The 27,594-nt window shown below is 39.1% G+C and overlaps 1 protein-coding gene across 1 annotated transcript in view; it reads left to right on the plus strand.

Annotated features, from left to right (window-relative positions):
* The first annotated feature begins 20,571 nt into the window (after positions 1 to 20,571).
* Tank (TRAF family member associated NFKB activator) overlaps positions 20,572 to 27,594 on the plus strand; it is a 64,361-nt gene continuing 57,338 nt past the window's right edge. Inside the window, exon 1 of the mRNA XM_041631608.1 lies at positions 20,572 to 20,721. The gene's annotated coding sequence lies outside the window, so the exon portion shown is untranslated. The remainder of the gene's footprint in view (positions 20,722 to 27,594) is intronic.

The following is a 27,594-nucleotide window of genomic DNA, read 5'->3' on the forward strand; positions in this document are numbered from 1 at the left end:
GCTTATGTAACCCCTCAAATATACAAAGTACCGGAACTATTTTGATGTTCTGCCAGTAATCTATTTGAAATGAGTCTATCATTGTAACTAATATAAGTGAAACAAAAATGAATTATAATTCAAATTTCAGAAAGGTCATCATATTAAATCTTCAAAGTAAAACAAAACTCAGAAACAAACTTCAAATCTAAGGTGCCTAATCAACCGTCAGGTGTCAGTATCGCTATACCTACATATCTTCCTGAAATTACCGTTTTGGTGACCAGCTAAACAAGGTCCAGGGATCTTCCTTTAAATTTTATTATAAGTGGTATTACTATTATTGTTTGTATAGTGTGTGTGCGTGTGTGTGCATGTGTGCATATGTTTCACATGTATGTGCAGCTCCCAGCAGCTTTAGATCACAACATCACAAGTGGTCAGGCACTTTGGAGCTTAGCTCTTTAAGGCTCCTACTAATCTGTCAGCACCATCGGTCAGCTGTTTGATACTAAGCAAATCAGTTTGGCTTTTCCTGTCTGGTTTCCTCTTCTTTGAAGTGGATGCATTCAGCCACATTACCCAGAGAAGTAGTAACTTGTGATCTTTCTTAGAACCTATGTTTACTGAATCTTCTATTCTGGATCAGGCCTCTTACGAGATATATCAAATTGAAAAGGAACTTAACCGGTACCCTAAAGAACCTTGCAATCACTCCGCAAATTTCAGCCAGTTAATCCTGCCAGCATCATTGTAACATCAGGCTAAGCAGTTTTCAAAGGTTAGATCTCATCGTGAGTCTGACTTGTTTTTATTAAAGTCATGGAAAAGCCAGGGCCATGGGTTTTCCTGTCTCGGCAGTTTTTCTCTTCATCTGATTTCTTCCTCACTGTTGTTGTGACTTAGAGGTTACGGACAAGCTAACATATTTTTTTTATCTCCTCATTTACAGAGAATTACAAGTATGAACTATGAATCTTGCTAATATTAGACACTATATAAGTTCTAAATTACCGTGCTATGTGTACTCACATGGAAAATTATCAGTGACCTTAGGTGTCTCACAACAATTTAATTTCATCAACTTATCAATCCAAGAGAAACCTATTTTAGGCATACATATTAGTTTTCTGTCATTTATAAATTTTGAACTTCTTTAATAGGAGGCAGTAATTTCTATTTCATCCTAATTATTTAAGCCCTTTTCTAGGTTTCTCAGTTTAGAAAGAAAATGCCGATGAGATCCTTTGTTGGTGGGATCTCACTCTCATCAAACAGGAATTCCAGTGCACAGATCAAAATAAGAGCATTATTTGGCTATTAACTAAATGGATTAATGCCTTAGATACTGAAAGAGAAAGCAGACCATCTAATGATGGACATAGACCCTTCTAGAACAAAATGCCTCATTTTCTGATGGGAGTCTGTCAACTTGCAGATTTTTAATGAAAACATAAGCAGTTCATCTTGTACTCTGTAGACTGGCTAAGCTGTCTGTAACAGATTAGAAATGTTGAAAAAAAGCTGAACAAATAAATCAGAGAAATCAAAATGTACATGACCATTTTCCTTAAACAGGGGCATTGCATCCTCCAAGGCAGCTCCATTTGCCCAGACTGGCGTTTGAGAAGAGACTATAAGCCTAGCTTGCTCCTCCACTTCATAACCAGAGCAGCCCTTCTGCGTCACCTTCCTTCCCTACACCGTTCTCTTCCTTTATCCAACTGTACTATGATCACAAGCCCATCCCAAGATCAAATCTGTAGATAGAGAATAGTGTACCCCGCTTTCTTGGATTGCCAGACCCCCCCTTCCAAAAAAAACCTTAAATTAACCCATTTCTAGTCATCTTTGTGCTGCCCCAAGGCTCACTGCGACCTCAGCTACACAGTGTTCATTCTGCCTTCCTGCTTCTTCCAGGTCTGTCTGTCCTTCTGACCCCTAGCTCGCTGGGCCCCAGCTGGCTTCCTGACTCCCCTTTTATCTCTCTGCCCACCAGACTAGTCTATCCCTCCTCTGCCTTCTTATTGGCTGTTCAGTTTTTTATTAGACCAATCAGGTGCCTTAGGTCGGCAAGGTGAAACAGCAACCCACCTTTACATAATTAAACAAACGCAGCCTAAACAAACGCGACACATCTTTACATAGTTAAGCAATTATTCTGCAGCACTAACAATGTAATATATCTTCACATAGTTAAACGAATATTCTACTCCAAAACAGAGTAGAGGTTGGAAGTGGTACATTCTCAGTTGACCACTGTTCTGTCAGTCTGGAAGCTTCCAGAATGGCATGAAGTACTCAAAAGAGGCAGAGAAACCATTTGAATTTCTTTTCACACACTCCACCACCCTGAATTCTATAGTGTTGCTGAGTGGTTGAATGATTGAATAATAAGAGACTCTATGCTTAAGTGCATGACACTAGACAGGCAGACATGCCAGCTATTTGTAGATAGTTGCTAAAACGATGGGTTTTGGAGACACGTATGAGGGCTTCTGCATGCTAGTTATTTGTGCTTTGATTGACTGGGTTAGTTCACTTTTTATGCATCCATTTTTGTATCTATAGACCAGCACTTTCACCATGGAGTACTTATAAACATCAAATGAAGAGATCTGAGTTAAGTGCTTGGAATTGTGGCAGGGCCATCGTGCATGCTTTGTTAGTCATTGTTCTCAGAGATTCTAGTCCCCGTTCAGGGTTCCCAAACAACCATCATTTGTCATGTATTTGATTTACTTGTAAAGAAAAAAGAAACTCGTTGAAGTGAGCTACTTACTTCCTAAATACAATAATATTAATTTTCTATAATAAACCAAATTTGTTTTCTAATTGCTCCTATTCACTAGTCTTGAGGTCCACCTTGAAGAATTTAAATGGTGTTTGAATACACTTGCTTCCTCTCCCTTTTCTCCAGCAAAACCATTCCTCTTTCCTGAAATCATGTGTTTATGACATGGATGAGTACTCAGTAGCTGTTTGTCTTTGGTCTCAGAGGTGGTTGTAAATCAGGAATGGGGCTTCCTTTTTTTCCAAGGCTCTTATTAGTTTGGGGTCTTGTTCAGCGATTTTACATGACTGCCTCTAGTAAACCTCAAGTCGCTTTTGTATGCCTGCCCCTAAATTGAGTCATATCCACCCTTCCTAGGCACAAGCAGCATTTTCCCTTTTGTTTCGTTTGTAGGGTGGCAGTACTTTGTAATTGCTCCTATTAAACTTCATGTTGAAATTAGCCAGTTATTAAAGTGTGTGCAGCTATTTCTAGATTTTGATTCTATCAGACTTTGGTCCATTATCTATCACAATAGCTTTATTTCGCTGGATAGCCAATAATACGGTTTGTCAAATAAATGAGCCTGACAGAAGGCTAGGGAACCTAAAACCCTACTTTTATTGCCATTCTCCAGATAATAAACCTAAAGTACCTCTTAACCGCTCAGCTTGTATACCTAAAAAACTTTATTTTAAGAAGTGCCAAGAATATTAAAATCATGTCTGTCATTAAAACTGTAAATACTCTCATATAATATTAACAAGCAAATGAAGTCTTTTAAAAATCTACTTTAAAAGCAATAAGAACAAGCAAACGCCATAAATTAAACCTAAAAGAAACAGTAAATTCTTTAAGATTATGGAAAAGTATGAAGTAAAGTTTTGACCCTTATTCTTTTACTTCTTCAATGCCTACTCTTCGTTCCTGGCTAAGAACTGTCTCTTTGCCCACACAGTGGTGTTACATTATGCAGTGATTGGGCTATGACGTTTCCTCATGCTCCCACACAAAAGGCCTGTGTTAAGAGCTTGACGGCCAGATGGTGAGCATTTGAAAAGTGACTGGATTATAAAGGCTTGGATTTCCTCAACAGATTAACCCACTGATGGATTTGTAGCTTAGTGATGCGTTATTAAGAGGTGCGCCTGCTTGGGAAAATTATGTCTTTAAAAGTGTGTCTGTAAAAGATGTACCTTGTCCCTGCCTGGCTCTTGTTGGTATCATTCTGTCTCCTAGGTGACACTGCAGACTCTGCAATGACGTTTCACCTCACCATACAAACCATGAAGTGAACGAACCCTGTGAGATCAAGAGTCTGCAGAAGTCCTTCCTCCCTTAACCCATGTTCTCAGATGTTTTGTCACTGTGACATAAAGGTGACTAACATATCCTACGTTCATCTTTCTCAATGAGTCGAGAAATGGTTGTTCTTAGGCTCATGAGCTCAGACCGGTGAGATAGCTCAGTGTGTAAGGGCACTCGCTTCCAAAGCCTGATACCCTGAGTTCAAGAAATAGGTAATAGATGGTTATTAAACAAACAATTAAACAAGCATTGATATAAGGCCAATCATTAAATTGAATTATAGCTTAAATACAACCTGTTCCACTCCTTCCTATTTCCAGGGACTATCTTAGAAGAGGTCAGAAGGAATATAAGAACAGGAGTTTGGAGGAGAGTCTGAGAAAGGTGCTTCTGGATCCGATATGTCTGGTGTATTCTTGAATTCACTGGAGCTGCGGTCACCTGCACAAGGCTTACACAAGATTCAGCTTGTCAACACATCATTATCAAAGAGGGGAGGGTTAAAGAAACCCTCTACCTTTTTAGGGGACTAGTGACAGTCAATGGTGGGTGAAGGAAGATGTGTCACTTTCTTTAGCGATGTAGCCACTGACAAGTTGCCTATGCTTCAGTAAAGAATTTTCCACCCATGCTCATACAGGGTACCCTAGTGAAACACACACAGAACAAAGACATGAAGCTAGGAGACGGACTTCTTAGGAGGGAGAAAGCTTTTAGCAGGACTGGGAGCATAAAACAGGCTAACGGCTTCTTACAAGGATGTACATGTATGGAACTTACAAAGAATAAAAAAAAATATTTTGAAGAATTGTAACAAAGTTAGTTCCCTAGCTAGCTCCTCTCCCCATAGTCCCCATCCATGCTAGCCCTGAATTCTACCGAACGTGGATACTGAAAGTATCCATATTAGCTCAGGACCCCCAAGACCAAGTTCTCAGTGCAAAGGAAATTTATCTGTCCCAGAGGAACAAAGGACAGATCAGAGACAAAGACAGGAGATAGAGGATGGGTGAGGAGGGGAAGAGAACAAGGGAGAGGAGACAGGGATATCTGTCTTATGGAATGGCAAAGATGACAAAGGGTTGCCTCTGGATAGAGTGGAGGCAGAAGTGGCTCATGGGAAAATACTTATATATATATATAAAGGTAAAATGGGAAACCCCATGTGAGGATGAGGTGTTTAATTTTAACTGGGCATGTTAATTAGGTGAGTCAAAGGGGGCTTTTGACTTCTGGACTTCAATACATTGATAACTAGACCTTGGGAATCAGTTTCAGGAGAAGGAAGTGGCCAAATAAGGGAATAGACCTTGGTGACTAGCTTTAGGAATGTTATGTAACAGTTTTTAGCAAGGCAGAGGGAATGGGGAGAAGGGCAAGGCCTGCCAGAGTCGTGTTTGCCATGCTTGGGCTGGCTAGAGTCCCTTCAGATACCAAACATAAGTATCACCACTAAGGAAGAAATATTTGCCATAAATTTATAGTAATCCTTGAGCTCGCATGATCAGCTACTCTCCTCTGCACATGGTTTATAGAAGCTGGGGAAGTAAGGTTTTTGATGGTAAGTTGCATCCCAGGATCAGTCAGTCCTGCTATAGCCATAGACCAACAAAATCTCAGAGCTTTCGCCTATCAACTATTAGAGCCAGGAAAATGTTTCTACTCCCAGAAACCCCAGGAGCACGCATCTTCTAGGTGCCTGGTGAAATAATCTAAGTAAAGTTTCTGAATTAACCATCTACTCCTATGTCTCACAGCTACCTAACCAACTTCTTGGCTGGATTCACAGGTCTCAGAGTCTCCCTGAAACACAACGGTTAACAGCATTGAATCTTAGCGCTTAGCAAATAGACCTTGTCTTATACTTCGTCAGAGGCAGAGGGAAAGAACAGCTATAGAGAATTCTTCATGGGGAGACCTTGCACATAGACTTACACTGAGAACACGTCTACCCCATGGTGCTGCTGCTTGTATTGGTTAGCCAACAAATCTTGGGTGTTTGTCTGTCGGAATAGGCACTTAAGTTTTCCCCCCAACCCCTAACTTGGGCTTGTCATTCATTTTCCCCTACCACCCATGACTATCTGTTTCTTCTTTTCCTAATGGAATTTCTCTGAGAGGATAAAAAGGTAGAATAGGGAGCAGGAATAGACAAAGGAGTCAATAAAGACAATAAGGTAAAATATTCAGTTACCTTGCCGAGACTCTAATTTAGTCAATGGTATCTTGGGCTTTTAATTTCACACGCTTGCACATAACTTCTTCAAAAAACATCTCTAACTTAGCTTCTATATCATAGTCTCGGAAGCCTCCCTCAGTGTCCCACCTGGTTGAGGCCAATATTCCAGGAAAAGCCAGCTTTCAGTACTTTGGATTTCAGCCAAACTCAATGCCCAAAGTAACAGAGGAAGTCAGGACAGGATGGGGGGAACAAAAATGGGGGTATTTCCCAGTCGATATGGGAGCACCTCTTTCCCCAAAGAAATGTACTTTTAAAAGCTTGCTTCAAACTGTAAATTCTTAAGGAGTAAACTCCCCCACACCAATGATACCTTAAGCTTTCGGTATTTCTCTTGGTTGTACTTAACATTGCTAAATTTTTGTTTTCCGTTGCACAAAAGCATGTTTAATGTTCGCTATTTCATCAGTGAGATTGTTCTAAGTACGCAGCACTGGAAGAAATGCCTCACTACATATTTACGAGTAAAAAGAACAGTTTTAATTATGTGCTTATTCAGCACTTTAGAAACTTTTTAAAAAAGTAGTTTTAGAGAATAATTCCACAAGATGCAGCAGTACCTCCGATATGTTTAAAATGTAATTTAAGAGATGGTAGTGCTTTAACGTGGCAACGAAACCAGACCACAAATCAGAAACTGTACATTTCTGTTTCTATTACCTGGAATTCTGGGGGATGCCTCCACGGACTTCTTAACTCAGCGGGGAGACTGCCCACTGCATCCAGTCTTGTCCTGGCTTCTGGCCTTGCCACAGAAGAGCACGGTGGTGCCCTAAGTATGAAGTCGCACTTAGATTCAGATGACACAGGGCAGCTGTTGCTCCTAACTTGGTGACTCCGAGGGCTCCTTCTCCCCTGTTTCCTCCTCTGTTACAAAAGGGAAATGGGACAGAAGGTGTCTAAATTTCCATGTCTAAAATTTTATGACAAAGAAAAATGTCCAAATATCACTGCCTTCCACGTGCATGTAAATCTTACAGGTTAGTTCCCCATGGCCTGAGAGAAGCACTTGCCGCCCCATGAGCTAGATCATGGGATCATCTATGTAGACAGTGACCTACGTCTCAAACTGGAAAGTCTGTCTAAAGAGACTTCTTGGCTTCTACCTTTCTTGCAAGTATCTATGGTCACACTCTAGAATCTTAAGCTATGCCTTATTTTTCCCCCCAGGCTTCAGTCAAATGGCCTCTGAAAGTCAGAAAGCAAAGAAAATTTGGGTTTTGTTATTTATAAATACAATGATTTGGGGGTCAAATGTGACTCAATGACTAAAATGCCACTTTCCAAGTAAGCTCACCTTTAAAACTCTCTACATGAAAAAATGCTTCTTCCAAAAAATTCCATGTTTACAATTTCTAAATGTTTTTTAATGCCTTAACTATTCAGGTGAAATATCATTGCTTCAAAAGGAAGTCAGAGTTATAGTCACGGGTGGTTTCAGAACATTTTCTGGTAGTTTTTGCTTCATTTCAATATCTTGCCCTGATTGGCTGTTGATAGTTACAAATAAGGAAGTCTTCAAAACAGGGGATTTTTCAGTGGAAGTCCCCAGTTCAACACAAGGGAGAGCTCAGGACAGTTCAGGCAGCGCTGCTCAGCAGTAGAGCCGGGGCAAACAAATGGCTTCCAGCATGTGTACCTGCCTACAACCTTAAAGGAAAGTAGTCTGTGAAGGGAAGCGTCTGACCTGGAAACGAGGTAACCAAATCTTCCTAATTCCTATTCACTGTTAGCATAGCAAGGGGGTTGGGACGCCTTAAGTACGGCAAGATCTGTGCCACCCCTGTACCAGCCCCTGACACGAGTCAGTAATGTCTCTGTCATCATCGTCACAGTTAGCAAATCTGGCCTTTAAAAAAGCCAGGATCCAAGGAAAACTTAAAACACTTGCAGCTCTTTTCTCTATTCCTCTAACCTTTAAGCTAGAATTTTTTATGTCTTTAATTGAAATGAATTTTGTAGGTTTATATCTGATATGTAAGTCTTCTCAAAAAGTGATTTTTTTATACCATAAAACTGAGAAACATTTGGCCTAAGTTAGCTTGCTAAGTTGAAAGTAAGTTAAGAGAATATGTAGTCATACTTCTTGCTGATATTTAAAAAAATCAATCCCAGCATGATCGAATGTGTCCATTCAAATAGGAAATTAACTTACTTTTAGTCTCGTAAGAAATACGTGGTATGAATATTTTATGATATCATTATTAGCCTTTTAAGGATTTCCAAATACAGGAATCACATCTTACTTTGTTACCAACGATTCCTTTTATCTTCATCACCATAATTAATGTTGAAGACTACATAATATTAATTTCTTAAGGATAATCATAGATCAAATATCAAGAACTGTTGTCAGTATTGTCATGTTTTCAGACATTCGATAGGAGTGTCTGTGAGAGGGAAATGATTGTATACTTCCAGGGGATCTCGTTCAGTGGCATAGTCAGACAAGGCTTAAAACCTCTCACCAGTTCATTTTCCCTGGCTTTTATCATCGCTGCCCTGCCCTTTTACAGTGGTCAAACCATGTTTAGGATGTTTTACCCAAGCTGCAGTAGGATGGGGAAAGGAGAAAATGATTTCATCCAAGTCACAGAATAATCAGGTCGTTCCTGGAAACTGTGTCCCTTCTCACTCATCCACTGCCGTCTCTCTGGTCCCCTAGGAAGACAGTTCCAAAGGTGTAAGTAGACACCTGGCACACTAGTCTGCCTCTGGGGGATGTGGAGCCGTATGCCAACTCATTTTGCCTAAAATGATGCTCAGAAGCTGAGGATTGTAGAGCAATGTCCAATTATTTCTCTTAAACATTTGTGATTATGGCTACCAGGATGGTTCAAAACAAATCTGTTAAATTCCCCCTGGGAAAACCATCTGGTTGGAGTTTTAGAAAATGTGTGCACTAACTTAAGGGAAATGATTGTCCGTGTAGTAAAAAACCTTCATGTCTGTGACCATCCTGTCTTTCTATGTATTGAGGCCTCGGTAAACATACGGAGTCCTTTACTTTAGACATCATAGACATAAATAGTAAAATATATTCCAAGCCAGTTAGCTTTGCCTCCTTCTTATGTGCACAGTAAGGGAATTATTCCTGATTGTATATTCTTTCTAATGTGTTTTAACTACAGCTAACATCTCGATTTCATAATTTTTATCTAGTCATTTTATCGATCTATTTCTTTCTAAATTATCCAATTTATATGTGATTTCTACATCAAAAAGAACACGTGACATGCTTCCTCCTTGTTTTCTCACCATACCAGCTAGAATTTCTGGATCAGGGCTCGATAACAGAGAAGAAAGTAGTCGCCTGTTATATTTCTGATATCAGGGGAATTTCCCTAGTGGTTAATATGAAGAACGAGATTGGCTGTTGGCTTGAGGGAAATGCTTTATCATTAAATATATATATCCTGACTTATTAAGGGTGCACTTAATAAAAAAATATAAATGTTAAATAAAATTCAATGTCTTTGCTAACATTAGCGACAACTATCTGATTTTAGCATTTCCGATGAGGCAGTGATCTGCTATTTTAAAAGATTTAGCAGAAATCAGGTTGCCGCTGTGTTTCTGTGACTGAGCTGATTTATAATTAGCAACTGTATTCTGTTATCTCTCAGATTCAAATAATAAAATTGGTTGATGAAACCAAACCAAGCCTACACATTTCCTTTTTCTCTTCGATCCACATGCTTAGACGCCTCTCTTCTCTCGCTTTGGCTTCACAATTCGGTTCCCAGCTCAAACTAACAGAAAAGAAGGGAAACAATGTGGTTGTCAGCCAAGGAGCCCTATCCAGGCGGAGCAAGCAGATCTATAAACAAAGCAGCTGTTCATATGCTCCCTGCAAACAGCTTCCGAAAATTACATCCAAAGAGGGAAGAAAAAAATGTGTGTCCAAATTGATTAGCCTGTCTCTAGTTTACATTAAGAAAATACATACTGGAAAGCAAGCACATGTTTGTGATTTTCTGAGAATTTTCGCATTCATATTCATAAGGCAAATTCATCTATATTTTCATTTTATGGAAGCTATCAGTGATGAGTTTCGATACTAAAGTTTACTTTCAGAAAGTAAGTGAGAAAAAAAACGCCCAAACGTTCCATATTCTGACGACAGTTTCATGCACGTGGTCTGTTCCTCGAAATGTTTAGGGAATAGATCCGAAGCATCGACCTTGGCGTTCCTGCTTGCAAGTCTCTCTGAACAACATTTTCCAACGACTTCTATTGTTTTATATCTTTGCAAATTTAGTGCTATTTCTTCACATAGGGTAGGTTTTGCTTGAAGACATTTTTTTGAAAAGTAATCTTTAATTGAAATTTTTTTGTACAATATATTTTGATCATGGTTTTCCCTCCCCCAATCCTTTCCCATACTCCCCCTTCTCTACTCACCCAAACTTGTGTGTTCTTCCTTTCCTCCTCCTCCTCCTCTTCATCCTCCTCCTCCTCCTCCTCCTCCTTCTTTCTCTCTCTCTCTCTCTCTCTCTCTCTCTCTCTCTCTCTCTCGCAAACAAAAACAAAAACCCAAGAAACACACACACACACAAATGGAAATCAAAATAAACAAGCAAAAGATCATTAAAACAAACAAACAAAAAATCTAAACAAAGCAAAATGATACAAAAAAAGTCTACAAAAAATATTATTGAGCTTGTTTTGTGTTGGCCAGCCATTCTCGGGCACCGGGCATGCCTGAAGTGTAGTTAACAAACCCAGTGAGACCCCACTGTAGAAAACTGATTTTTCTTTTGCCTTGAATATCAATTACAGTAGCTTCTTGGTTAAGGGTGGGAGGTGGCGTCCACTTCCTTTTTTCGGTGCTGGGATTCTGTCTGGCTTGAACCTGTGCAGGCTTTTGAAACTATTTTTAAAGCAATTTTTCTGATCAATTTTTTTTCAAATGTATAGCCAAATGGGATAATAGCCTACACTTTTTTTTTAGCCTACACTTTTTTTTACACCATTTCTGTAACCCTTTCTAGTGCTTATTTTGTTTATATTTTCTCTCTTTTCTTGATTGGTATATCATAGAACTAATCCCATGGGTGTGACTTAGCTTTATAAAAATATCTTTTGGCTTACCTTTATTAATATTTTCTTGATATTTTAAAGATTATTTTACTTTTCCCAGTTCCTGATTGAGTGCTTAGTTATGTATTTTTAAGCCTTTATTGTTTTCTAATAATATTTAAGGCTAGGGAATTTTAGCACCATTTGAACTCCATCTGGCAACTGCTTATATGTCTCTTTCACATAAGCCTAATTTACAATATTAGGACTAATTTGGTTTGACTTTGGAGGTGCGCATGGGGTGGGCATGGGACATGCTGAGGATTGATCCCAGGATCTTACACAAGCTCACCGTGCACTTTCCCTTCCAGTTTTTAATTGCAGTTTTATTTCCTCTTTAATCATAAACAACTTAAGTCAGTTAAATTATCTTAGAACAATTTTAGATTTAGAAAAAAATTAAGCAGGAACTATAAACTCCTGTATATCATCCTACCTCCTCCCTTCAAGTCAATTTCTTCTGTTATTGACGTCTGTATTAATGTAGTTATAACTAATCCAGATTTTTTTTATTTTATTGAGTCTTAAAATTCTTTTATTGTTTCTTTTATTTATCTCCCCTCTAATCTGTGTTAATCTCTTTCCCCTGGTAATTTGTTTTTCTCTTTCCAGTTCTTTGAAATATGCAGGGTCTTACTTTATCCCACCTACCTCAGATTCTCTACCAATGGAATTACAAGAGCCCACCACCAAGCCCCATTTACTTGTTTACCGGGGTTCTGGAGATCAAATTCAGGTCTTCATGCTTGGAAGGATGCATTCTCTGGAGGAGCCGGCTCCCCAACCCTGCTTTGCTTGTTTGCTTTTCTAGTCTTTTTCATCACATTTATATGTTTATGGTGTGTGATGATCAGAGACAACTTGAGGGTGTCTGGTTATTTTCTTCTACCTTGTTTGTGCTCAGGATTGAATTCAGGTGGTCCTGCCTCTTGGTGAGTGTCTTCATACCCTAAACTATTTCACCAGCCCCTGGTGGATGTTAATTGGAATTAAGGTGTCACTGAGCAATATTTTTACTATATAAGCTTTAATGTGTTGCAAGTTTTACTTTCATTAATCTCTAACAAAATCTCTCTTCGGTGATTTCCTTTTTGACTCATTGGTAGTTTAAGACTATGTTGATTTTCACAGGTTGATTTCTCTTCCAGTTTTCCTTGGATTACTGGCATCTATCTTCATTCCATCTTTGCCAGAGAGGATATTTCAAATGACTTCAATCTTCTGAAATACATTGAGACTTTGGACGGGGCAACTATCTATCTGTCTATCTATCTCTATCTATCTATCTTCAACTATTTGAAGGGTCTATCTTGGAGAAGTGTTCTCGTCCCTTTGCTGAGAGTGTGTGTTCTACTTCCTGTTGGTTTGGCCTAGCTGACATACAGTAGTGTTGCAAGTTGTCTTTCCCCTCTCTGGTCTGTTTTTCTATTCATCATCAAATGTGGCATAACAAAATTTTCCATGATTATTGTAGTCAGTTTTGCTTCAATTCTGAAAATGTTCTTTTCATTTACTTTAAGGCCCTCTTTGTTGTTTATGTGCATAAATGTTATCTCTTGGTAGATGACTCTTCTTGGTGATATAATCTTATGGTTTGTCTCCTGTAGAAGGTTTTTTACTCCATTCTGTCTAATATTAGTACAGTTACCCATCTCTCTTTTGATTATAAGCAAAAATATTCTTCATCTTTTATTGTTACTATTTTATCTTTGTGTGTTTGTGTACAATGTATGTGTTTTTGTGTGTGTAAGTATCCATGAATTCATGTGCATGTATGTCACGGCATACTTCCAAAGATCAGAGGACACTCCCAAATGCTAGTGGTTCTCATCTTCCATCTTTGAGAAAGGTGCCCTTGGTTTAGTTTGGCTTTCTTTTCTACTGGGTACATCAGGCTGCTTGGCCTCTGATTTCCCAGGGATTCTGTCTCCATTGCCCATCTTCCTATAAAGATGCTGGGATTATAGACAAATGCTACAACCTCTAGCTTTACATAGTTCTGGGGATAAAAACTTGGATTCTCATGCTAGCTTGGAAAATTCATTACACACTGAGTCAACTCTCCAATCCACATCTTCGCTTCCATCTATTTGTGTCTTTTCATCTAAAATAGTTTCTTCTAAACAGCATGTAGCTTGATCATTTGACTATGTTGGATTGTCCATGTTTGGTCAAGCTCATCTCTCTATCTACTTTTATAGTAATTACTAATAAGAAAATACTTCTGCCATGTACTTCTTGATGTATGCATTTCTTATACCATACCATACTTCCTTTTTAAAAGTTCAAGCAAAGTAGAAATATCCAGGCTTAACGGTAGATGAATAATTATTAAAACTTGGGCAAAAAAAACACCCAGTCTAATGAACATATAAATAAATGCCTACAAACATTATATTTTTTACCATGACACAACCTTATACCATAATCACTTACAATAATTCATGTGACATTGTATTTGAAAATAAAGTACAGAATACAAGTGAACTTGCTAGTGAATAGCCAGGTTAAAATGGCATTTAATCAAAAACACAGACAACAGAGAAATCCTATCAACCCAGTGCAAGAAGCTGAATCTGCTCAGATCTGATATTATTTTCTAGTTTTCACTGAAGAATTTGCTATGATAAATTAAAAATAACATATCTGAATTATTGGAAAAGAAAACATTAGGTGTTACCTCTCATGTTATTATCATAAAATTTAAATATCTCTTTAGTAAAAGAAAAAAATCTTTAAAGGAACATTAATCACTTCCATGCATTCACAATAGAAGGTCTACTTACGAATTTTAAATATTACTAAGAATCTGGTTGAGGGTCAGTTTAGACAATGTGGCTTTTGATATTAAAAGTTCACAAGAAAAACCAAGCCTTCTTTTAATTTTGCTTTAATGTCAAACTAAATAAAGCAACTTTAAAATTCAATAAAAAAAAAGTTAGTGTGTTTTAAGAAGTATTTCCAAAATTTAATCATTGAGCTTCTTTTCAGAAGTCATAAGCTAGTACAAATTATTCTAACTTAACTTTAGAAGTAAAAATGCAAAATCAAACTCACAGCATTATGACGTAATCCTCCTCAGTATTGAAGACCTGCTTTTATGTTCTTAGATGATATTCTGTTCCAAAGGTTGATTCGACGACTCTGGTAGCTTGGCTGATCAGCATCCTTCTCAATAGTGTCTTGTTTGCATTGGAGATGTTCTGACTTCATTGTCACTTTCTGTAAACTATTCTGTGAATGCAAGCCGGCAACTATCTGGAGTATTCTGTTGGCGGCTGCCTGACTCAGCAGCTAACAACAATTTGTAAGCATAGTCAACATGTGTCTGCAGGAGTCCATCTTCTCAAGAGAAGCCCCGTCCTGTCATGCACTGCTTGAGACATGCTAGTAAATTTGGTTCCCAGACACCATCCAGTCAATTAGGGAATGCTTCTGCAAGCTCTTGTAAACCACTCTCCCACCAGGTGGTGGTGGTGCACACCTTTAATTCCAGCACCCTATAGGCAGAGGCAGGCTGATCTCTGTGAGTTCGAGGCCAGCCTGGTCTACAAGAGCTAGTTCCAAGACATGCTCCAAAGCTAATTCCTTACTTCACCTTCTGTGTTTAACTGGCTCTTTGCATTACACCATTTTAGCTTCTTCTCATTTTTCTCTTATTTTTTTAAAAGATGTTTTCTTAGGGGTCACATAGAGATTAAAATAATTTAATTGAATTGAACTAATTCACTTAAATTAGTTTTAGTAACATTCATAAACTACAGAATACTATTAGTTTAATTCCTTGTGTCTTCCTGCAAGTTATTTTTATATATTATAAGCTCATGTAGAAAACAAAAGAGAGAAATTATAAATAAAAACCGAATCATGCCGGAATTTGTGTTTATGTAGTTGACTGATTGTACTAAAGTTGTTGTTTCTTTATATGGCTTCAACTCTAGCGGGCTTTTAAATATTCCATCTTCCCTTACTTCCTTTACTGTTCTTTATGGCAAGCCTACTAATAACAAACTCCTTCACTTTTTATTTAATGTCAAAGTATCTTTATTCTCCTTCATTTCTAAAGGATAGCTTTGCTGGATATAGAATTCTTTTTTTATTGTTGTTTTTCTTTTTGTTTTTAGACTGGGTTTCTCTGTGTTATAGTCCTGGCTGTCCTGGAACTAGTTCTTGTAGACCAGGCTAGCCTTACACTTACAGAGATGAACCTGCCTCTGCCTCCTTCATGCTGGGATATAGAATTCTTGGTTGACACTTTTTCTTCTGTATTTTCAGTAAATTTTTGAGCAAAACTGCTGTTAATTTTTTTAATTTTTTTTTTTGTTTTAAGTGTATGATTGTTTGACTGAATGTATGTCTATGTAACATGAGTGTCCCTGGAGGCCAGAAGATGGCATCAGATCCTCTGGAACTGGAATTTCAGACTGTTGAAAATTACCTTACAGATGTTGTAAGCCACCATGTGGTACTCTGGGAAAGCAACCAGTGCTCTTAACCACTGAGTCATCTGTCCAGCCATCAAACTGCCATTAATAACTGCTTGCAGGTACTATGACACTTCTCTTTTGATTTTGATCTATCTATCTATTTATCTATCTATTATCTATTTATCATCTATCTATTATTTATCTATCATCTATCTATTATCTATCATCTATCTATCTAATTATCTCAATCATCTATTTCTATCTATGCATTCTTATCTCTACATAGATGGATAGATGGATAGATAGATAGATAGATAGATAGATAGATAGATAGATGACAGACATCACTATAACCTGGCTCCTCTTCTTATTTCCTTGATACTTCCAAGAATCTCATTTTGCCTTGGGCTCTTTATTTGTTTTCTCTGAGAGGTAAGGCATCACACAGCCAGGCTGAAATGGAACTTGTGTCCGAAGACGACCTTGCACTTTTTATCCTCCTACCTCTCTCTCCTGGGTGCTAGAATTACAGATGTGCACTGACGCACATGGTTTGTACAGTGTTGCAATAAAACACAAGGTTTCACATATGTGAGGCTAACACTCTACCAATAGGCTACATACTCAGCCCCAAATAAGGGATTTTTCTTTTTTCTTTTGAGATAAAGTTTCATTCAACTCAGGTTGGTTCAAACTCTCTCTGTGCCAAGGTTGACTTTGAAGCACTCATCCTTCTGCCTTCACCTTCAGAGTGCTGGGACACTGACTAGAGATGTGGAAATAATACTCATTCCAGCTTTATAGTTTGGATTTTACATTAACATGATGACATGACATACAGTACTCTAGGTGATAAAAAGTCGAGGAACATGCTGACATTAAAATTTAACAAGAGAAAATGTGAGAATAGTTATAAGGTCGTTATGATAATTATGAATTGATAATGGTTTAAACAATGGGTGGCAGTGGGGACAAACTGTGACACTGAGGGCAGAGGGTATATATTTATATATCCTTCCCCCAAATATGCAAAAAATGGGGGAAGAATTCTGATTATTTGCCATTCCTACAAATCACATTCCAAAATATTCACTGTTTTGTGTTTTCCTTATGGAACATAATCTTCTCAAAGACATGCTTTGTTTTGTGTTTACTCATTTGCATTTTGCTTTTGTTTTGTTTTTTTTTTTTTGGAGATAGGATCTCACACGTAGCTCTGGCTATCCTAGAATCCACTATGTAGACCAAGCTGGCCTTGAATTCACAGAGATTTGCCTCCCTCTGCTTCCTGAATGCTGGCTTGTATTTATTCATTTGAAACCTGGTCTAGCCCTTTCTCGTTGGATGCATGGATTCTCTGTGGTTCTCACTTTCTGTCCAACTGTTACTAGTTCTTCAGCACATATCCTAAATTGGGAGACCAGATAGACATAGACAGTTCACAGTTAACTCTTGGGCTTGAAGCTGATATTCATCAGCGTTGGTACTATGGGTGTTGGATTGAAGTGAGACCCCTTACACAGACTGTCTGCTTTTCAGTATGAAAAGAAGTGAAACTTAATATTGGTCTTTTAAAATAGAAATCATATATAAATAGCAAGCTCCAACAGAGACTCAAATTTTCAGCTCTGTCTACTCATTTCCTCTCATTATTGGTTTTATATACTTCAACAATTCGTGCAAAAATATTCACACAAAAATACTTCTATTAGTGTTAGTTCAATATAGTTTTTAAGGTTTTCATAAAGCATATATTTTACATTGAGTATTATTTGCCCCCACACCCTCCTACCCTCTTTCTTACCCCTCTCTCTTCCAATTGTCCCTTTTGTTTCCCTAGACAGTTTCATTTCCACTTCTGTGTCATGTGTGTGAGTGTGTGTGTGTATATATATATGATTTCATGTATCTATTTAAAATTAGGGACTACTAATGAAAGCTAAAACTACAAAATTTATTTTCTGCATACATTTCTGTTGTTGGATACCTTCTTTGATTCCGTAATAGATATTGTGAATAATAGTGCTACTATAAATATTGGCATGCAAATATCTCTGTGATATATCAACTTGGAGTCCTTCAAGGAACTACCTAGGAATGTTGTAGCTGGGTCATATCTACTTTTGGTTTCCTGAGAAACCTCCATGTTGACTTCTGTAGTGACTGGACTAATTTGCATTTCTACCAACAGTGTATAATGGTTCCCTTTTGTCCATTTCTTGCCAGTAAGCATTTTGCTTTTGTTTGTTTTCTTAAGAGTTGCCATGCTGACTAGGGTAAGAAGGAATGCCAATATGGTTATAATTTTTATTTCTCTGGCAGTTGGTGATATTTAACATTTTTATATGTTTGTTGGCCATTTGCATTTCATCTTTTGAGCATTGTCCATTTCATTGACTGGGTTGTTTCCCTGCTTAAATTACTGAGTTCTTTATATATTATAGATATTGATCCACGCTCAAATGTATAGCTAACAAAGACTCTTATTCTGTAGGCTATTTCATCACTTACCTAACATGAGGTCCCATTTGTCAATTATTAGCCTTATTTCCCCAAGCAACTTGAGTACTGTTGCAAGTTTTTACCTTTGTCTAGATCTAAAAGGATCTCCCTTACATTTTTCTCTAACGGTTTTTGAGTTTCAGGTCTTCTGTTAAAGTCTTTGGTTCTTTTGGAGTTAATTTTCTGTACAGGTGAGAGATATGGTTCTAGTTTCATTTTTCTACCTATGGATGTCCACAACACTATATTTTTAATCTTCAATGAATATACTATACGTCAATTCTGATGGAAATCATAATCATTATAGGAAAATATGTCATTGTTTTGATTTAAAAACTCATCTGTTTTAAATCATTGTAGACGTGTCCATGTTCATTTCACATGTACAGTCACTTCTCTTCATGATTATCATGCTGGGAATGAAAAGAAAACTACATATTTAAGAAATACGTAGTTTTCATTATTCGAAGTTTGTCGCACATTCATGTTTTAAATGGCCTATACATTGAGCCCTGTGTTCTGAATGCATTAACTCTATAATTTCAACAAAAATTTCAAAGCAGCTTCAAATATACTCAAAATCAAAGCTGAATGAGCTAGACTTATTAAAATTTGACATTTTGCTGTTCAAAAGACATTATCAGGTGGCCACGGTAGCTGGTGGCTTTAATCCCGGTACCCAGGAAACAGAAGCAAGCAGACATTTGTGAGTTCAAGGCCAGCCTGGTTACATAGTTTTCCTGGCCATCCAGAGTGACAGGGTAAGATGACAAGTGAGGAAAGTCCGTGTGTCATAGGGCCCAGCCACTCTTCCTCTCCCAGAAGCCATCAATTAAAACAATCAGACACTGTTGCCTAGTAGAATGCCCAAAATCTAGAACACTGAGAACACTAAAAGCTAGCAAGGGCTGTCGGGGACAGAAACTTTCCTTTGTCTTTGGTGGAGTACAAATAGTTTGGCAGTTACCTAACAAAATACGTATACACATACCGTTCCTCAGATGCCTTGCATTTGCCTTAAGGAGTTGATAATGTATTTCTCCTAATAGAACTAGTACATTATTGTTTATAGCAGCTTTTTCAGCCTCCAGGCCGACGATACCGACCTTGAACAAGCTTATATATGTGGAGATGAGGGGCACATTTGAAATTTCTAGACCTTCCTCTCGATTTTGTTTTGCACCTAAGCCTGTTCTAGAAAAAGCAAAGCATTTAATGTAAGTGGTGCTGTATCACATTTAACATGATTACCTATTTCAAAAAAAAAAAACAAAACACTTGATCTTCATGTCCTTTTTTGTTTTCAAGTGACCATCAAGTCCAGTTTGTGTTGCCAGTGTATATCCATGCATAAAGGGTCATCCAATGGAGAATAGGTCACACCTTAAAGAAAGCTGTCCCCTCTTCCCCGCAATCCACTTCCCAGAGCTCGTCGGTTAGGGATACAGATCTGTGAGCCTGCTGCTTCCCTGCTAGAAAGTTCGGCAGGTTCTGCTCAAGCTACCACAGCTGATGTGAGTTTTAAAATTCTTCTAAACTATGCTTTGACTTTTTTAAGTTGTCCCAAATATTCAAGCTTACCGCTGGAACTTGACAAGTGTTTGAATCCTTGGACTTACTGACCTAAATAAAACACATATAAGTGCCAGAGGAAGAGAAAAACTGGGGCAGCCAGAACCCAATCCTCTTGTTCTAACAGAGAAAAGGTGTTTTTCTCTGTTCACCTGACATGTCTCTCTTAGACCATTCAAGCATGTCTGGAAATAGACTAATGAGAAACTTTGAATCCATGGGAAGTTTTAAAATAAATTTCTATTCCCATTTACCAACAGTCGAATTTAGTTTCGCAGGTATGTTCTTTGGAATGTAATACTAATGGGGGGGACCACCTATTGACGTGTATGTATAGTATTTCTCAATACACATAATTAAGTAAATATTTGATTCACTTAATTACATTCACATAAGGCTCCTCGGGAAAATGCAGATTCCTGGGCCTTTCCCTACCTCCTCTAAACAGGAATTTCACAATATCTCAAGTTTTTCTGGTGGTTCTCTAACCTATATATAGGATGATAGTAGTAGTTATTTATGGTTTGCTCAAAATTCTAGCTAAGACACTGAAATGACCTTTAATTATAATACAGGGTTCATTTGCTCCCAGACGTATTTCCTCTGTGGCCCCTGGATGGGGTGGAGCTTGGCGGGGGCAGGGCTTCGTAGGCGGGGCTTTTGCAAGAGGAAGGACGTGGGGCGGGGCCTGGCCCTGCGGCTGGAAGGTGAAGCGTTCCAGGGCTCGGCGCGCAGACGCTGCCCTCTGAACTGGAACGGAAAGCAACTTCCGGCTGTAGTCATTCTGCCGGGCACCGGCGACCTGTGGCGTGAGAAGGTCGCGGCGGAAATCTTCAACTGTGAGTAAAAACTGCGAGTTGGGGTGTCTGGGTCGGCGGCCGAGCCGGAGGACTCAGGACTGGGGTGTGTGAGCGGGTGGGGCGAGCTCCAGCGAGGTGGCCTGGGAGAAGCGGAGCTGCGGCGGCAGCGAGTTTACGGTGGGGGTCCGGAGCGAGGGAAAGCGCCGGTCCATGCCCTCGAGCTGACCTTGTGGGGCTTTTCCGGCCCGCGACCTCGGCTTCACGACGACAGCCCCCTTGCGCGGCTTCCAGGGATGGGAAATGAGCGCGACCCGGGCCGCGGGGTTGGGGTGCGGGGGACCCCGGAGTCCTCGACTTCTCTGCCGGAGAGAGGCTGACTTGCAAAAGCGGCAGCCCTGACGGCTGTGCTCTCGAACGCTCAGTAGGTTCTTTCTGTTTATCCCGGGAGTTGCACAATTCCCTCCTCGGCTTTCCTGTGGCGTGTCACCAGAGTCTTGTCAATGAGAAGTTGAGTAACTTCCCCCACGGGTCCCGGAGAGAATGGCTGGCTCGAGGTACAAAGAGCAGAGGTAGCCACCTGTGTACACCAGTCGTCCAGATAGTCCTCACCGCGGTGTAAAGGGACTGGCTACCACCAAAAAAGTGATGACTGTCAAGAAATCCGAACAAGGGGGAAGATGCTGTACCCAGAGGACTGAGGCTCTCTCACTGTTAGGCAGGCTGCACTGAGCAACCCCCCAGGGTCTCTTTTCTCTCACAGATGCTTTTGAGACGTGCTCGTAAAAGAAGAAATGATAGTATAGAGTGTATGAAGTGAAGTGGTGCGGAGTTGAAGGAAAATTAATGCCCCGCAGGTTGCAGCTTGGAGCAGAAAAACAAGCACCACTTTCTTGCGAAAAAAGAATTTTGTCACCTTTGAGGGGACCGTGAACCCCCACGTAATACAGTGGAATGTGAAACCACACTAAATCATTTCCAATCATGTAAGACAAAGCTTTCTATATCTCTTAAAGATGCATAATCATGTTATTTTATCCCCCCATGAAGACGAGATCACGCATACTGTTCTGTGACCTGCTGTTTTAGACTTTAGACTTTAGACTTGGTAAAGTATATAGGTGATTGTTGTCACGATTGACATTCCTCAAGATGAACCGTTGTTTGTTTCGTTCATTTTCCCCCGAAGTTTATTTCTTTTTTTGTCTTTAAAAAGAAAGATACAGTTGTTGCCAAACACGGTGGCTTTTAGTCCTAGCACTCAGGAAGATACAGATGTAGTAACCCTTCATGATCTATGCCAGATATTTTCGAGAACTGTTAGTCACTTGACTTTTAAGTGCCTGATTTTGTAAAATCCGAGGTTATGGTCTTCTCACAAATTTTTGGAATTGTTTTCTATGTTATCTCTTTTTAAGAATTTACTCATTTTAAACATCTGTAATTATTTTTGTCTGCTGTAGATAATTTCTCTCATGAGTGGCATCTTAGTTTTTGCCAACATGATCAAAACCTAGACATACCTGGGAAGAGAAATTCTCACTTGAGATACCGCCTCCCTCAAAATGGCCCGTGGACATGTCTGCCTGGCATTTTCTCGGTGGCTGGTTGATGCGGAAGGGTCCAGCCCACTCTGAGCACTGTCATCTCTGAGCAGGCTGGTCAGAACTTGATAAGAAAGCACACTGAGTAGCAAACCAGGGGAAACAAGGTAGGAAGCAGGGCCCCTCCAAAATCTGTGCCCCCAGCTGCCTGCTTGAGGTCCTGCTCCCCCAAGTGATGGATTATAGTGGCATGATGAAGTAAACCCCTTCGTCCTCAATTTGGTTTTGGTCATATTGTTTATCATAGCAGCAGAAACCAAAGTACAGCAAGTGGGTAGCCATTTTCCCCCCAAATAATTTCTTCCAGTCAGTTTTTAAGTGGATGAGATGACTTAGCAAGTAAAGGTGCCTGCCACAAGCCTGCCATCTGAGTTCTGTCCTCGAGAGAACCAGCTTCTCAAAGCTGTCCTCTGACGCACGCTCGCGCACATACACACACACACACACACACACACACACGGCGGGGGGGTATCAAAATTTAATCAGTTGTTTTCTAAGTGACTGAAAAATTATTTTATTTTTTGAGGTGGGGGACTGGGATACATGAGACCTTGTCTGAAAAGAGAAAAGGAAAGCCAGGCTTGGTGGCACATGCCTTTCTTCAGTCGCAGTACTGAAAGATCTTGGTTGAGTTCAAGGCCAGTCTGGTCTACATAGCAAGTTCTATATATAAGTGAGACCCTGTTCTAAAAAAGGGGAAAGTTGACAATGGTCAGTGGGCAATTTTATATTATTTATATTCTACCATAGGTTTTAGGAGTTTTGTTCTGTTTTATTTTTTAATCTTTTTAAAGATAAGGGATTTAAAAATGTGACATATATACTACAAAGGTCTGAAAGGCATATTTTCCAGTTGCTTAGAACAAGGTACTCTTGCCTTTTCTAACACCCCGTAGTTTATTGGAACATCTGTCATATACTGCACCTAGTTCAAAGGACTACATTAGCCATCCACCCTAAAGGTAGTCCTGTGCTATCCTGTGTCATTCTTTTCTGAATATAGTTCATAATCTTGATTTTGAAAGACATTTTCTTACCTCTTTTCCTTGACTTGCTGAAGTTCACCACAGCAAGCAGGGGAGCAATGGCAGTGTAAGCTCTAAAGGAGATGTGGAGGAAATGAAAATAAAGAGCTCACCCTAGTCTGGTGAGCTCTTTAGGAGGAATTAGGTTGCGTGGCCTTCGAGGAGGAGGTGTGTCAGTGGGAGTGGGCTTTGAGGCTTCAAAAGGCTCAGAATTTCCTTCTCTGCCTTGGTGCCCGAGAATCAGGATTTAAAGCTCCCAGTTGCTGCTTCCAAAAGACAGGATAGCCATGGACTGACCCTCTGAACCTGTAAGCAAGCCCCAATTAAATGTTTTTTTTTTTCAAATAAGCTGCCTTGATCATGACATCTCCTCACAGCAGTAGAACAGTAACTAAGACAGAAGATAACAGCACAAACTTCACTTGACATAACACAAATGAGTTAAAATCACCCACTAATATTTATGCCTTTAAAATGTTAGAAAGGAAAGATAAACAGCTATAATCAGGAGAAAAGTAGTTTTGTATCAGCTGATGATTTTCATTTGTAGTTTACCTTTGTATATGAATATGATTTTTTAAAAATACTCATTATATAGTAAACCCTCATGTCAATTTTTTTAAGATTTCATTTTTATTTGTGTTCTACATTTGTGTATGTGTGTGTGTGCATGTGTATGTGTGTGAGGGGGGGGCAGGGGAGGAGGGCACGAACTAATGTGTGTATGCCATGGTACACGAGCGGAAGTCAGAAGGACTCCCTTCAGGATTCTGTTTTAACCTTCTACCTTGTTAAGGTAGGGTCTCTTGTTTCTGCTGAGCTGTATGTACTCCGGGCTAGCTGGCCCAGCTTTGGGTCATTTCTACTGTCTGCCTCCCATTTCACCATAGGAATGCTAGGATATAAGTACATTCCACATTACTTGGCTATTTATGTGGGTTACACAGTGAGCCATCTCACCAGCCCTATAATTATTTTTGCCATAGAAAACTTAGTGATAAATTAAAATAGCCAAATAACCTTTCACATGCCTGCATTCTTGCCAAAGTAGTATTCATGTGTGTTCTGACATGTCCTCCATAGTTTACAGGTGGGTATTGCTAAGTTCCATTACCTGTCTAAGATGATTCTTGACAGTAACCAAAAATGTCTGAAATAGGCATTTATAAAAGTTAATAATTCTAGGGCCAACTCCATGGCTCAGGGAGTAAAGGAGCTTGTTACCAAGTCTGATAGCCTGAGTTTGATCCTGGGGACCCATATGGCAGAAAGAGAGAACCAGCTTCCTCAAATTGTTCTTTGGATTCCACACATGTGCCAGGACATCCTCTCCCCTCCCCCATTCACAATCCATACATAAATAACTATAGGGGTTGTTGTTGTTAATTATTCTAAGGCTGGCTAAATGGCTTAGCAAGTAAAAGTACTTGCATTGCAAGCCTCGCAACCTCAGTTTGAACTCTGGGAGCCACGTAAAATAAGTTGGAAGGACAGACTGATGTCACAGAGTCCTTTTCCATGTTGTATACTTACATGTAACTCTAAGAATACTTTAAGTGAATAATTCTATAAAAGATAAGTTAACATTTATGTATTAACAATAAACTTGGTTAAAAAGTGGGCTTTTCAAAAAAAACCCAGGATAGCCAAAACAATCCTGTACAATAAAAGAACTTCTGGAGGCATCACAATCCCTGACTTCGAACTCTACTATAGAGCTACAGTACTGAGAACAGCTTGGTATTGGCATAAGAACAGACAGGAGGACCAATGGAACTGAGTAGAAGATCCAGATATCAATCCACACATCTTTGACACCTGATTTTTGACAAAGAAGCGAAAAATATCAAATGGAAAAAAGAAAGCATATTTAACAAGTAGTGCTGGCATAACTGGATATCAACATATAGAAGAATGAAAATAGACCTATATCTATCACCATGCACAACACTCAAGTCCAAATGGATCAAAGACCTCAACAAAAAGCCAGCCACACTGAACCTTATAGAAGAGAAAGTGGGAAATACACTTGAACACATTGGCACTGGAGACTACTTCCTAAATATAACCCCAGCACCACAGACACTGAGAGAAACAATTAATAAATGGGACCTCCTAAAACTGAAAAGCTTCTGTAAAGCAAAGGACATGGTCAACAAGACAAAACGACAGCCTACAGAATGGGAAAAGATCTTCACTAACCCTACATCAGACAGAGGTCTGATCTCCAAAATATACAAAGAACTCAGGAAATTGGTCACCAAAAGAACACATAATTCAATAAAAAAAATAGAGTACAGACCTAAACTCTCAACAGAGGAATCTAAAATGGCTGAAAGACACTTTAGGAAATGTTCAACATCCTTAGTCATCAGAGAAACGCAAATCAAAACAACTCTGAGATTCCATCTTACACCTGTAAGAATGGCCAAGATCAAAAACACTGATGAAAATTTATGCTGGAGAGGTTGTGGGGAAAAGGGAACACCTTTGCATTGGTGATGGGAATACAAGCTGGTACAACCCCTTTGGATGTCAGTGTGGCAATTTCTCAGAAAATTAGAAAACAACCTTTCTCAAGACCCAGTAATACCACTTTTGGGTATATATCCAAAGGATGCTCAATCGTGCCACAAGGACATGTGCTCAACTATGTTCATAGCAGCTTTGTTTGTCATAGCCAAAAACTGGAAACAACCTAAATGCCTCTCAACTGAAGAATGGATAAGGAAAATGTGGTACATTTACACAATGGAGTATTACACAGCAGAAAAAAAAATAATGACATCTTGAATTTTGCAGGAAAATGGATGGAGCTAGAAAACATTATTTTGAGTGAGATAACCCAGACACAGAAAGACAATTATCACATGTACTCACTCATAGATGGTTTTTTAAACATAAAGCAAAGAAAACCAGCCTACAAACCACAATCTCAGAGAACTTAGACAACAATGAGGACACTAAGAGAGACTTACATAGATCTAGTCTACATGGGAAATAGAAAGTAAAAAAAAACAAAAAACAAACAAACAAAAAAACAAGATCTGAGTAAATTGGGAGCATGGGGACTTTGGGGGAGGGTTGAAGTGGGAGGGGAGAGGCAGGGAAGGGAGCAGAGAAAAATGTAGAGCTCAATAAAAATAAAAAAAGAAAGAAGTGGGCTTTTGTTTTTATGTCAGCTTGACACAAGTTGGAGAAGAACCGTAGTTTAGAAAATGCCATTGCCATGACCTGTGCAAACCTGTGGTGATTAATGTAGGAATGCACAGCCCATTGTAGATGGTGCTACCTCTGTGTTGGTGCTGAATGAAAGCAGGCTGAGGAAGCCATGAGGAACAAGCCAGTAAGCAGCACTCTTCCATGGCCTCTGTATCAGCTCCTGACTTCAGGTTCCTGTCCCGACCTTTGATAACAGACTATGATATGGAATCAATCCCTTTTCTCCCCAAGTTGTTTCTGGCCATAGTGTTTTATCACAGCAGTATAAATCTTAGTTAGGACAGCTTTTGTATGGTTGACTGATAATCAGTCCTTAAAGTTCTGCTCCATGCATATGCAACACACCACCTTTACCCTGAACTGTTCCACGTCATAGTAAACAGTTTAAATTTTCTCACCTATTTCCTTTGAAACTGCCTGTGAGATCTAGCTACAGCATAGTGACAGCTTGTTATTACCATTAAAATAAGTTTTCCAGCAAAATGGGGAAGCTAAAGACAATATAGTGAAGCTGATAGTTTCCTTTAGGATATAGACCTTGCCTGTGCAGAAGCAACACCTTTTCTTTCATAGCAGAAGTGAAGAAGAGGATAAGAAGCATTGTGTTTTGCTCAATAACATTCTTCTACCTACTTCATTTTTTGTTTTGTGTACAGTGTTGTTGTTTGATCAAGATTAGTATAGCAATTCTTTGTTTTTGTTATGATTGATGCCCTTTTATTTATTTGGGATTATTCCAGCAGTTTTTGTTTTAAGTTCTAACCTTGATCTCACACTGTATGCTAGGCAGGTTTTGAACTTAAGATTCTTCTACCTCAACTTCCCTGCTAGCAGGGATTACAAACCTGTACCACAAGGCTCAGAATAACAGTAGTTTTAAAAGAACTTTTTGGATTTTTGTTTCTTATTTTTGAGGGAAAGAAATTGGGGGAATAAATAATGCTGTTTTTCTCACAGAAAAATGTCCTGGACAGTAACTTGACTTTTCTTTCAAAGATAGTCTCCATAATGATAATATGTGATGAGTGTGAATAGTTTTAAGTATCGATACTCTATAATAACTT

Source organism: Microtus oregoni, unplaced genomic scaffold (assembly GCF_018167655.1).
Source record: "Microtus oregoni isolate MIOR12 unplaced genomic scaffold, Mior012 000037F_ref0000500, whole genome shotgun sequence".
Classification (NCBI taxonomy): domain Eukaryota; kingdom Metazoa; phylum Chordata; class Mammalia; order Rodentia; family Cricetidae; genus Microtus; species Microtus oregoni.